Source organism: Bufo gargarizans, chromosome 4, assembly GCF_014858855.1.
Source record: "Bufo gargarizans isolate SCDJY-AF-19 chromosome 4, ASM1485885v1, whole genome shotgun sequence".
Lineage (NCBI taxonomy): Eukaryota > Metazoa > Chordata > Amphibia > Anura > Bufonidae > Bufo > Bufo gargarizans.
The window spans coordinates 300,351,825-300,364,071 of record NC_058083.1 but is presented as its reverse complement, the minus strand read 5'-3'; the positions used below and the strand labels follow the sequence as shown (position 1 = coordinate 300,364,071).

General features: G+C 43.9%; 1 protein-coding gene across 2 annotated transcripts in view; it reads left to right on the top strand.

Moving 5' to 3' along the window:
* The window catches only part of FAM184A (family with sequence similarity 184 member A), a 185,006-nt gene that overhangs the window by 92,332 nt on the left and 80,427 nt on the right, over window positions 1-12,247 (top strand). The gene's annotated exons all lie outside the window — the stretch shown is intronic.

The following is a 12,247-nucleotide window of genomic DNA, read 5'->3' as shown; positions in this document are numbered from 1 at the left end:
GTTAACACAAGCTTGGAAGCTCCAGACTTCTGCTTTTATAGAGGTGGTCAAACTTGTTGCTGATCAGTTAAATAATGGCATTTCATTAGCAGCACCTGGTTTCTACTTACCATCTTAATTCCTATGATTGTAGTATGGGTGTACTTAATTTTTCACACATAGCTCCAGAATTTTGGCCTAGTTGTTATTAAATTAATAATTACACAGTTTAATTTGTCATGTGTTATTGTTCATCTGAGATTGTATTTACCTAGTTTGAAAGGGTTTTTTCAGGTTACTGATATTGATGACCTGTCCCCCTATCATTAATATACAGTCGGTGAGGATCTGGCATCCACATGATCGGCTTTTTTCTGCAGGAACTAGCAGTTTGAATACAACAGGAAGAATCTAGCTCTCCATCTTCCTATCTGTCTATCTATGATAGAAATGATTTATTTCCCAGGCAACATTTCAGCCTACTCAATGAGGCCTTTGTCAAGCGGCCTCATTGAGTAGGCCGAAACGTTGCCTGGGAAATAAATTTTGGGTCAATACCCTTTCACGAGAATTTGGAGTGCTGCCTCGTTCTTTGGATGTATCTATAGTGGAGGAGAAGACTGCCTTCCTTGAGGAATTGCATCCTATTCACACTGTCTGACTGTGCTACTGCTTTTTTCTTTGTGCTGTGACATCACTATGTTATTCCCGTACTATGACATCATAGGTGCATTATACTTGCATTTGGAACCACTGTTTGCATAATTCCAGTGTTGCAACGTAACTAAATAGATTATCCCTGTACAGTGCATTACGCCAAAGTTGTGACATCAGTGTGTGTACTATCCCTGTACTGTGACTTCACAGTATACATTATCCCTGTACTGTGACATCACTATGTGCAGTATCCCTGCACTTTGATATAACTGTGTGCCTTAGCCCTGTGGATTTGGGAGGCTAATCATAAGTGTTTCTGAACATGTTGCTGAAAGTGGTCATGGTGAAAAGGCACCACATTCAAAGTTTTACTGGGCTACTGGGCCCCATCATTACTTGTTACGCCCCTGCGGAGCTGATAACCAGTCATTGCAGGGAATAATCATTTTTAGCTCCTGAAGGCATTTGTACGAATGTCTAGCTTAATGTTTCACTGAGAGAGATCACCAAACTACATCTTCACACTCTAATAGAGGGGTCTTTACATTTCATTTACTACCTGAGAAATTATGTACAATATACAGGTTTTTTTAAAACCTGTAAAACTCATATAATCACTGCAGTCTTTGTTGTTTGCTAGTGACTGTGCACTGATATATTGTGAAGCAGCAGTAATCATATCACTTGTCTCTACTTGTCCGTTAATGTGTTGTAAAATGTTTCAGTCTATGTTAATGCACCGACATTGCCTATTACTGCGCTTCTTACATTTGCCTCTGAATTATTAATATTGTTCAGTTTACAGATGTAGAGACACTAATCTATGTGTAGTCTTAATGGAATTCAGTACAATCAAGTCGCCCTATCCAAAATAATCCAGTGCACTGAAGGTTTTCCGTGCTGCCTAGCCATGTTGCTTTCCAGTATGGAAAGATAAGGAACCTATTCCTGGTTTTGGCATACAAAAACCAATCCAAAATACTAAATATATGGAAGTGTATGTACAGTGAGGAACAGAAGTATTTGAACACCCTGCGATTTTGCAAGTTCTACCACTTAAAAATCATGGAGGGGTCTGAAATTCACATTGTAGGTGTATTCCCTCTCAGAGACAAAAAAAAAAAAAAAAAAATCAGGAAATCACATTGTATGATTTTGTAAGAATGTATTTGTCTTGCACTGCTGAACATAAGTATTTGAACACCTGAGAAACAGCAAGAATTCTGGCTCTCAAAGACCTGTTACTGTGTCTTTAAAAAGTCCACCTCTACTCTACTCATTAATCTAACTTAGTAGCACCGGTCTGAGCTCTTTAAAGACCCCTGTTCACCCCACAGTCAGTCAGACACCAACTACTTGGGGAAGACCAAAGAGCTGTCAAAAGACACCAGAGACAAAATTGTGGACCTCCACAAGGCTGGAAATGGCTACAGGGCAATTGCCAAGCAGCTTGGTGAAAATAGATCAACTGTTGGAGCAATTGTTAGAAAATGGAAGAGGCTAAAGACGACTGTCAGTCTCCCTCGGACTGGGGCTCCATGCAAGATTTCACCTCGAGGGGGATCACTGATGATAAGAAAGGTGAGGAATCAGCCCAGAACTACAAGGGAGGAGCTGGTCAATGACATGAAGAGAGCTGGGACCACAGTTTCAAAGGTCACTGTCGGTAGAGCACTACGCCGTCATGGTTTCAAATTATGCATCGCACGGAAGGTTCCCCTGCTCAAGTCGTCACATGTCCAGGCTTGTCTGAAGTTTGCCAATGACCATCTGGATGATCCAGAGGAGGCATGGGAGAAAGTCATGTGGTCAGATGAGACCAAAGTAGAACTTCACTCATCGTGTTTGGAGGAAAAAGAAGGATGAGTTGCATCCCAAGAACACCATCCCTACTGTGAAGCATGGGGTGGTAACATCATGCTTTGGGGGTGATTTTCTGCGAAGGGGACAGGACGACTGCACTGTATTAAGGAGAGGATGAATGGGGCTATTTATTGTGAGATTTTGAGCAATAACCTCCTTCCGTCAGAGCATTGAAGATGGGTCGTGGCTGGGTCTTCCAACATGACAACGACTCGAAGCACACAGTCAGGATAACCAAGGAGTGGCTCCGTAAGCATATCAAGGTTCTGGAGTGGCCCAGCCAGTCTCCAGACCTAAATCTAATAGAACATCTTTGGAGGGAGCTGAAACCCTGTGTCGCTCAGCGACAGCCCCGAAACCTGACAGATCTAGAGGAGATCTGTGTGGAGGAGTGGGCCAAAATCCCTGTTGCAGTGTGTGCAAACCTGGTCAAGAACTACAGGAAACGTTTGACTTCTGTAATTGCAAACAAAGGCTTCTGTACCAAATATTAACACTGATTTTCTCAGGTGTTCAACTTATGTTCAGCTGTGCAAGACAAATACACTCTTTAAAAATCATACAATGTGATTTCCTGAATTAAAAAAAAAAAAATTCTGTCTCTCAGAGTGGGAATGCACCTACAATGTGAATTTCAGACCCCTCCATGATTTCTAAGTGGGAGAACTTGCAAAATCACAGGGTGTTCAAATACTTATGTTCCTCACTGTATAGGAGATGTCTTTAATGTGGATTTTGTTGCTTTCGTTTGAACAGATTTTTGGAATAAAAGAAAACTGCTAAATTTTTGTAAAATATGTCTTGAAGTTGGCATAATTTAAAGAGCATGTGTCATCATGATCAACCCTATTAAGCCAGGTATACTACCTGGTAGGGTTGATTGTGGTGAATTAAATGAGCCTGTTATGTCTGCAATTGGATATGCTGTTGCAGAGAAATTCCTACTTTTATTTGTATGCAAATTAGGTGCTCAGAGCCCTGAGGGGCAGGCCTAACTACTCAAAGCACTGCTTCATCTCCTCCTCTTCCCCATCGCCACTCTACTTGACACAGCCAGGCATCGTCACTATTAGGATGCTTGGCCTTGAAATCTCAACCATGTTCCAGCAAGATTTCAATCAGCGTATGTGCAGTGCAGCTCATGAGGCTCTCTTTGCTCTGAGCTCTGCACTGCACATGCGCTGATTGAAGTCTTGCCTGTACATGTGTGAGATTTCAGGGCCAGGCATCTGAATACTGAGGATGCCTGGCCTTGTTAATCAGGACATGAGGTGGAGAGGTGATGGGTGAGAAGAAGTGAAGTAGTGCTCTTAGGGGTTAGGTCGACCCTTTTGGTGCTTCGAGCACCTTCTTTGCATAAGTATAAAAATAGAAATTTTGCTGCAATGGTATATCTGAATGCAGCCATAGAGGGCTCATTTAGCTCAGCATGATCAACCCTATTAGGCAGTATGCCTGCTTTAATAGGGTTGACCATTGTGACAGATGTTCTTTAACCACTTCAGCCCCGCTAGGTGAAACCCCCTTCATGACCAGAGCACTTTTTACACTTCGGCACTACACTCCTTTCACCGTTTATCGCTCGGTCATGCAACTTAGCACCCAAATGAATTTTACCTTCTTTTCTTCTCACTAATAGAGCTTTCATTTGGTGGTATTTTATTGCTGCTGACATTTTTACTTTTTTTGTTATTAATCAAAATGTAACGATTTTTTTGCAAAAAAATGACATTTTTCACTTTCAGCTGTAAAATTTTGCAAAAAAAAACGACATCCATATATAAATTTTTCCCCAAATTTATTGTTCTACATGTCTTTGATAAAAAAAAAATGTTTGGGCAAAAAAAAAAAAATGGTTTGGGTAAAAGTTATAGCATTTACAAACTATGGTACAAAAATGTGAATTTCCGCTTTTTGAAACAGCTCTGACTTTCTGAGCACCTGTCATGATTCCTGAGGTTCTACAATGCCCAAACAGTAGAAAACCCCCACAAATGACCCCATTTCGGAAAGTAGACACCCTAAGGTATTCGCTGATGGGCATAGTGAGTTCATAGAACTTTTTATTTTTTGTCACAAGTTAGCGGAAAATGATGATGATTTTTTTTTTTTTTTTTTCTTGCAAAGTCTCATATTCCACTAACTTGCGACAAAAAATAAAAAATTCTATGAACTCACCATGCCCCTCACAGAATACCTTGGGGTGTCTTCTTTCCAAAATGGGGTCACTTGTGGGGTAGTTATACTGCCCTGGCAATTTAGGGGCCCAAATGTGTGAGAAGAACTTTGCAATCAAAATGTGTAAAAAATGACCGGTGAAATCCACATTTGGGCCCCTAAATTACCAGGGCAGTATAACTACGCCACAAGTGACCCCATTTTGGAAAGAAGACACCCCAAGGTATTCCGTGAGGGGCATGGCGAGTTCCTAGAATTTTTTATTTTTTGTCACAAGTTAGCGGAAAACGATGATCTTTTTTTTTTTCTCTTTTTTCCTTACAAAGTCTCATATTCCACTAACTTGCGACAAAAAAAATAAAAATTCTAGGAACTCGCCATGCCCCTCACGGATTCCGTGAGGGGTATGGTGAGTTCATGTGAGATTTTATTTTTTGACACAAGTTAGTAGAATATGAGACTTTGTAAGAAAAAACAAAAACAAAAACAAACAAAAAATTTCCGCTAACTTGTGCCAAAAAAAATGTCTGAATGGAGCCTTACCAGGGGGGGTGATCAATGACAGGGGGGTGATCAATGACAGGGGGGTGATCAATGACAGGGGGGTGATCACCCATATAGACTCCCTGATCACCCCCCTGTCATTGATCACCCCCCTGTAAGGCTCCATTCAGACGTCCGTATAATTTTTACGGATCCATGGATCGGATCCGCAAAACACATGCGGACGTCTGAATGGAGCCTTACAGGGGGGTTATCAATGACAGGGGGTGATCAGGGTGATCACCCCCCTGTCACTGATCACCCCCCCTGTAAGGCTCCATTCAGACATCCGCATGATTTTTACGGATACATGGATCGGATCCACAAAACACATGCGGACGTCTGAATGGAGCCTTACAGGGGGGTGATCAATGACAGGGGGGTGATCAGGGAGTGTATATGGGTGATCACCCGCCTGTCATTGATCACCCCCTGTAAGGCTCCATTCAGACGTCCGCATGTGTTTTGCGGATCCGATCCATGTATCCATGGATCCGTAAAAATCATGCGGACGTCTGAATGGAGCCTTACAGGGGGGTGATCAATGACAGGGGGGTGATCAATGACAGGGGGTGATCAGGGAGTGTATATGGGTGATCACCCGCCTGTCATTGATCACCCCCCTGTAAGGCTCCATTCAGACGTCCGCATGATTTTTACGGATCCATGGATACATGGATCGGATCCACAAAACACATGCGGACGTCTGAATGGAGCCTTACAGGGGGGTTATCAATGACAGGGGGGTGATCAGGGAGTGTATATGGGTGATCACCCGCCTGTCATTGATCACCCCCTGTAAGGCTCCATTCAGACGTCCGCATGTGTTTTGCGGATCCGATCCATGTATCCGTAAAAATCATGCGGACGTCTGAATGGAGCCTTACAGGGGGGTGATCAATGACAGGGGGTGATCAGGGAGTGTATATGGGTGATCACCCGCCTGTCATTGATCACCCCCCTGTAAGGCTCCATTCAGACGTCCGTATGCTTTTTGCGGATCCGATCCATGTATCCGTGGATCCGTAAAAATCATACGGACGTCTGAACGGAGCCTGACAGGGGGGTGATCAATGACAGGGGGGTGATCAGGGAGTTTATATGGGGTGATCATGGGTGATCAGGGGTTTATAAGGGGTTAATAAGTGACGGGGGGGGGGGGTGTAGTGTAGTGTGGTGTTTGGTGCGACTGTACTGACCTACCTGAGTCCTCTGGTGGTCGATCCTAACAAAAGGGACCACCAGAGGACCAGGTAGGAGGTATATTAGACGCTGTTATGAAAACAGCGTCTAATATACCTGTTAGGGGTTAAAAAATTCGGATCTCCAGCCTGCCAGCGAACGATCGCCGCTGGCAGGCTGGAGATCCACTCGCTTACCTTCCGTTCCTGTGAGCGCGTGCGCCTGTGTGCGCGCGTTCACAGGAAATCCCGGCCCTCGCGAGATGACGCGTATATGCGTGACTCTGCACAGGGCCGCCACCTCCGGACCGCACATCTGCGTTAGGCGGTCCGGAGGTGGTTAAAAAGTCTCAGCCCTAGCGCATGTTCATCTACCAACAGTATTTAACAGTTCATACATAAAATGAATACATATACCGGTAAGTTTAAAATGGTGAAGCATTTGATGGGAAATGTTTAAATGTATTATATGTAGCAAATGCATTTAAAGACATGACATCTGAACTGTATAACTATTCCAAAAATCCAGACAACCCCAATAGCAGCTCCTAATATGGAGTCTCAGATACCTCAACCCCATATGTTACAGATGCATAAAACAGGATGCGACTCGGCTGTTGCAATGAAAACGCAGGGGTTAAATTTAAAAGCATTCAAGCATAATGAGAGCCTAACGTGCAGCCAGGGCGCAGAAATCACTACAGAATTGTTTATTAATGAATTAGTAATTAATGAATCATCTGCTCTCAACCTTTTATATAAATATCTCCAACTGAAAGAGTGCTATAATGATAGCAGGACACAAAAATTTGGAAACGTGCAATGCTCCTGTTACACCTAGACTAGTAAATTTTTAGGGTACTAAATGTAACGGCAGGCTGCATACGTCCAAGCCGCATCCACTCATGGCAGCCACAAAGTCATGCGTCCGTTGGCTGTTGTGGGTGGTTGTGGTTTGGCTGCATGCATTTTGGGTGCTGCAAAAAATGCATTTAAAAAAACGTGCATTTATGCTGCCTTTCCTTCTAGCAAAGGGGGGGAAAAGCAAATCCCAAATTTAGCGAAACGAAATTACATGAATTACTAAATAGAGTTACATTAATGTAATCTACGGTAAGTCTGCTCTGTGTTTTTCCTTTGCTAGAAGAAAATGCATCATAAATGCAGGTATTTTGTTACAAAAACTGCATGTGTTTGTGGTGCGTTTTTTTTGCCGCACAGCCGCAACGTGTGGCAGCACCCTTACTGCATTATGAATGCATGTTTGTCGATGCAGTAACAGCATGTAGTCAACTACACACAGTTTTTAACTGCATCACAACTGCGCTGTGGGGCAGCATCCTAAGGGTAAGGCCTCTTTCACACAGGCGTTCCGGTATTGCTCCGGATGCGTCACGTGTGCATTGCAGGAAAACCGTTGTGAGTAGGCATGCAATTGCAGTTTTTTCCGCGCGAGTGCAATGCGTTTACCAAGTGAATGTGGTACCCAGACCCGAACCCGGACTTCTTCACTGGGTTAAGAATGCTATTATTTTACCTTATAACCATGTTATAAGGGAAAATAATAAAATGAATACACTTTAGGCCTCATGCACACGACCGTTGTTTTATTCCGTGACCGTTGCACCGTTTTTCGTGATTTTCTGCGGACCCATTGATTTTCAATGGGTCCGTTGAAAACTCGGCTAATGCACCATTTGCCATTCGCGTCCGTGATCCGTGGTTCCAGTCCGTCAAAAAAATATAACCTGTCCTATTATTTCCATGGAAAACGGTTCGCGGACCCATTCAATTCAATGGGACCGCTAAAAAACGCGGAGGCACACAAGATTGTCATCTGCGTCCGTTTTTTTCCTATCTTTTGCATGGCAAACCTGTCTTAGACTTTTTTTTACATTCCTTTATGTCTGCTGGTCCTCCAAAAATAAAGGAAGACACACGGAAACAAAAACGGGAACTGATCACAGAACAACGGAACCCCATTTTGCGGACCACTAAAAAATATCGCAAAAAGTCGTGTGCATGAGGCCTTAATGGGATCCGGGGTTGCTTTCATCCCTATCATGTCCTAGCAACCATGCGTGAAAATCGCACCGCATCCGCACTTGCTTGTGGAGGCTTGCAATTTTCACGCATCCCATTAGTTTCTATGGGGCCTGCGTTGCGTAAAAAACACAGAATATAGAACATGCTGAGATTTTCACACAACGCACAAGTGATGCGTGAAAATCACCGGTCATCTGAACAGCCCCATTGAAGTGAGCGGGTCCGGATTCAGTGCGGGTGCAATGCGTTCACCTCACGCATTGCCCCCGCACGGAAAACTCGTCCATGTGAAAGAGGCCTAAGGGTACTTTCACACTAGCGTTATTCTTTTCCATTGAGTGTCGTTCTAGGGGCTTAGTACTGGAAAAGAATTGATCAGTTTTATCCCCATGCATTCTGGAAGGAGAGCAATCCGTTCAGTTTGCATCAGGACGTCTTTAGTTCAGTCTTTTTAACTTTTCAGGATGGAGATAATTCCGCAGCATGCTATGGTTTTATCTCCGTCCAAAATTCCGGAACACTTGCAGGAATACCGGATCCGGCATTTCTTCCCATTAAAATGCATTAATGACGGATCCGAGTGTTCCAACAAAACGGATCCAGCATTGCGGTTTGCGCATGCTCAGACCGCAAAAAATTTGAAAAAAGAAATGCCGGATCCGTTTTTCTGGATGACACCGGAGAGACGGATCCGGCACTTCAATGCATTTGTCATACCGATCAGGAACCTGATCCGTCTGACAAATGCCATCAGTTTGCATGCGTTTTGACAGATCCGGCAGGCAGTTCCGGCGACGGAATCTTCTGCCGCAAGTGTGAATGTACCCTAAGGCCACACGGTCAGGTTTCTGCATGCAGTTTTGGAAGCCAAACCAGGAGTAAATTTAAAAAAATCTGAGAAGATATATCTGTCGTTTATATTTTCCACTGCTGATTCTGGCTTCCAAAACTGCATCAGGAAACCTCACTTTGTGCCTGTACCATAAGGCCTCTTTCACACGGGCGTCATGTTTTTTGCCCGGATAAGAGGCGGGTGCGTTGCGGGAAAATGCGCGATTTTTCCGCGCGAGTGCAAAACATTGTCATGCGTTTTGCACTCGCGTGAGAAAAATCACGCATGTTTGGTACCCAAACCCGAACTTCTTCACAGAAGTTCGGGCTTGGGATTGATGTTCTGAAGATTGTATTATTTTCCCTTATAACATGGTTATAAGGGAAAATAATAGCATTCTGAATACAGAATGCTTAGTATAATAGTGCTGGAAGGGTTAAAAATAATAAAAAAGTTAACTCACCTTCTCCTCTTGTTAGCGTAGATGCCGGTCTGTTCTTTAGCTGTGGACTGAATGACCTGAGGTGATGTCAGATCACATGCTCCAATCACATGGTCCATCACCATGGTGATGGAGCATGTGATCTGACATCACCACAGGTCCTTCAGCCACAGCTAAAGAACAGACCGGGATCTACGCGAACAAGAGGAGAAGGTGAGTTAACTTTTTTATTATTTTTAACCCTTCCAGCCCTATTATACTATGCATTCTGTATTCAGAATGCTATTATTTTCCCTTATAACCATGTTATAAGGGAAAATAATACAGTGAATAGACTGTCACCTAGAACCCATGCGTGAAAATCGCACCGCATCCGCACTTGCTTGCGGATGCTTGCGATTTTCACGCAACCCCATTCATTTCTATAGGGCCTGCGTTACGTGAAAAACGCACAAAGAGGAGCATGCTGCGATTTTCACGCAACGCATAAGTGATGCGTGAAAATCACCGCTCGTGTGCACAGCCCCATAGAAATGAATGGGTCAGGATTCAGTGCGGGTGCAATGCGTTCACCGCACGCATCGCACCCGCACGGAAAACTCGCCCGTGTGAAAGGGGCCTAAGGCTCTTTTCATTACGTCAAAACCTTGATTGGCCATGACATTAAAATGATTTGCACTTGCGCCCAGTTCATCAGATAAGGCCACTTTCTGAGAGGTCTGCAGCTACACAGTCCCCTATGCTTCAAGCTGCAATTCATTGTGCGCTCTGACACATTTCTGTCATAACCAACATCAGCTTCAGATTTGCCGTAGAGAAGCTCTTCTGTGGGATTCGACCAGATGGGCTAACCTTCACTCCCCATGTGCACCAATGAGCTGTAGGTGCCCATCACTCGGGTTCATTGATTGTCCTTACTAGGACCACTTGTAGGCATTAACCACTGACAAGACCTGGCACTCTGGAGATGCTTTAAGGCCTCATGCACACGACAGTATTTTTTCACGGTCCGCAAAAACAGGGTCCGTAGGTCCGTGATCCGTGACCGTTTTTTAGTCCGTGGGTCTTCCTTGATTTTTGGAGGATCCACGGACATGAAAAATGAAAAAAAAAATCTAAGTCAAGTTTGCCATTGAAATGATAGGAAAAAACGGACACGGATCACGGACACGGATCACGGACACGGATGAAAATCTTGTGTGCATCCGTGATTTTTCACGGACCCATTGACTTGAATGGGTCCGTGAACCGTTGGCCGTAAAAAAAATAGAACAGGTCATATTTTTTTCACGGCCAGGAAACACGGATCACGGATGCGGGCGGCCAAACGGTGCATTTTCCGATTTTTCCACGGACCCATTGAAAGTCAATGGATCCGTGAAAAAAAAACGGCACAACGGCCACGGATGCACACAACAGTCGTGTGCATGAGGCCTAACCCAGTCATCTAATCACAATTTGGCCATTGTCGAGTCAACCAGTCCATTATTCCTTCTTCCAACATGCTGTATCAACTTTAAAAACTGATTGTTCACTTGCTGCCTAATATTCCACCCCTTGACAAGCACCAGTGTCAAAACTTAAAGGGGTTGTGTCACTTCAGTAAAAAACATTTATAATGTAGAGAAAGGTAATACAAGGCACTTACTAATGTATTGTTATTATCCATATTGTCTCCTTTGCTGGTGGGATTCATTATTCCATCACATTATACACTGCTTGTATCTGTGGTTACGACCACTCTGTAATCCATCAGCAGTGGCCGTGCGTGCACACTGTAGAAAAAAGCACCAGCCTACGTGAGCTCCCACGGTCCTGGACACCAGAGAGGCCGGCACTTTTTCCTATAGTGTGCAAGCACGACCACCACTGATGGATTAAAGGGTGGTCCTAACTATGGAAATGAGCAGTGCATAATGTGATGGAAAAATTAGGAAGCAATATGGATAATAACAACACATTAGTAAGTGCCTTGTATTAACTTTGTCATAATGTCATTTGCTTAAGTGAGACAACCCCTCTAATGGAGATTTGTTTTACTGTGTGTGATTTGCATTTTTTAATCCCTTTTTTGCCGCACCAAAAATGCAGCACAGCAGCTATGTGTAGAAGCACCTTTAGGCTTGGTTTACACCTGAGCGTATTCGGTATGCACATTTTACAGGCGTTTTTATCAGGCCTTTTACAGGCGTTTTTGAGGCGTATTTTGGGGCATTTTTGTATTTAGGAAACGCTTGTAATACACGCGTTTGTGTGATTGACAGCAGAGGCATCCAATTAAACGGCTGGGTATGACATAGTTATGGGGGATCTGTGGAGGACACTGTTATGGGGGATCTGTGGAGGACACTATTATGGGGGATCTGTGGAGGACACTATTATGGGGGATCTGTGGAGGACACTGTTATGGGGGATCTGTAGAGGACACTGTTATGGGGGATCTGTGGAGGACACTGTTATGGGGGATCTGTGGAGGACACTGTTATGGGGGATCTGTGGAGGACACTGTTATGGGGGATCTGTGGA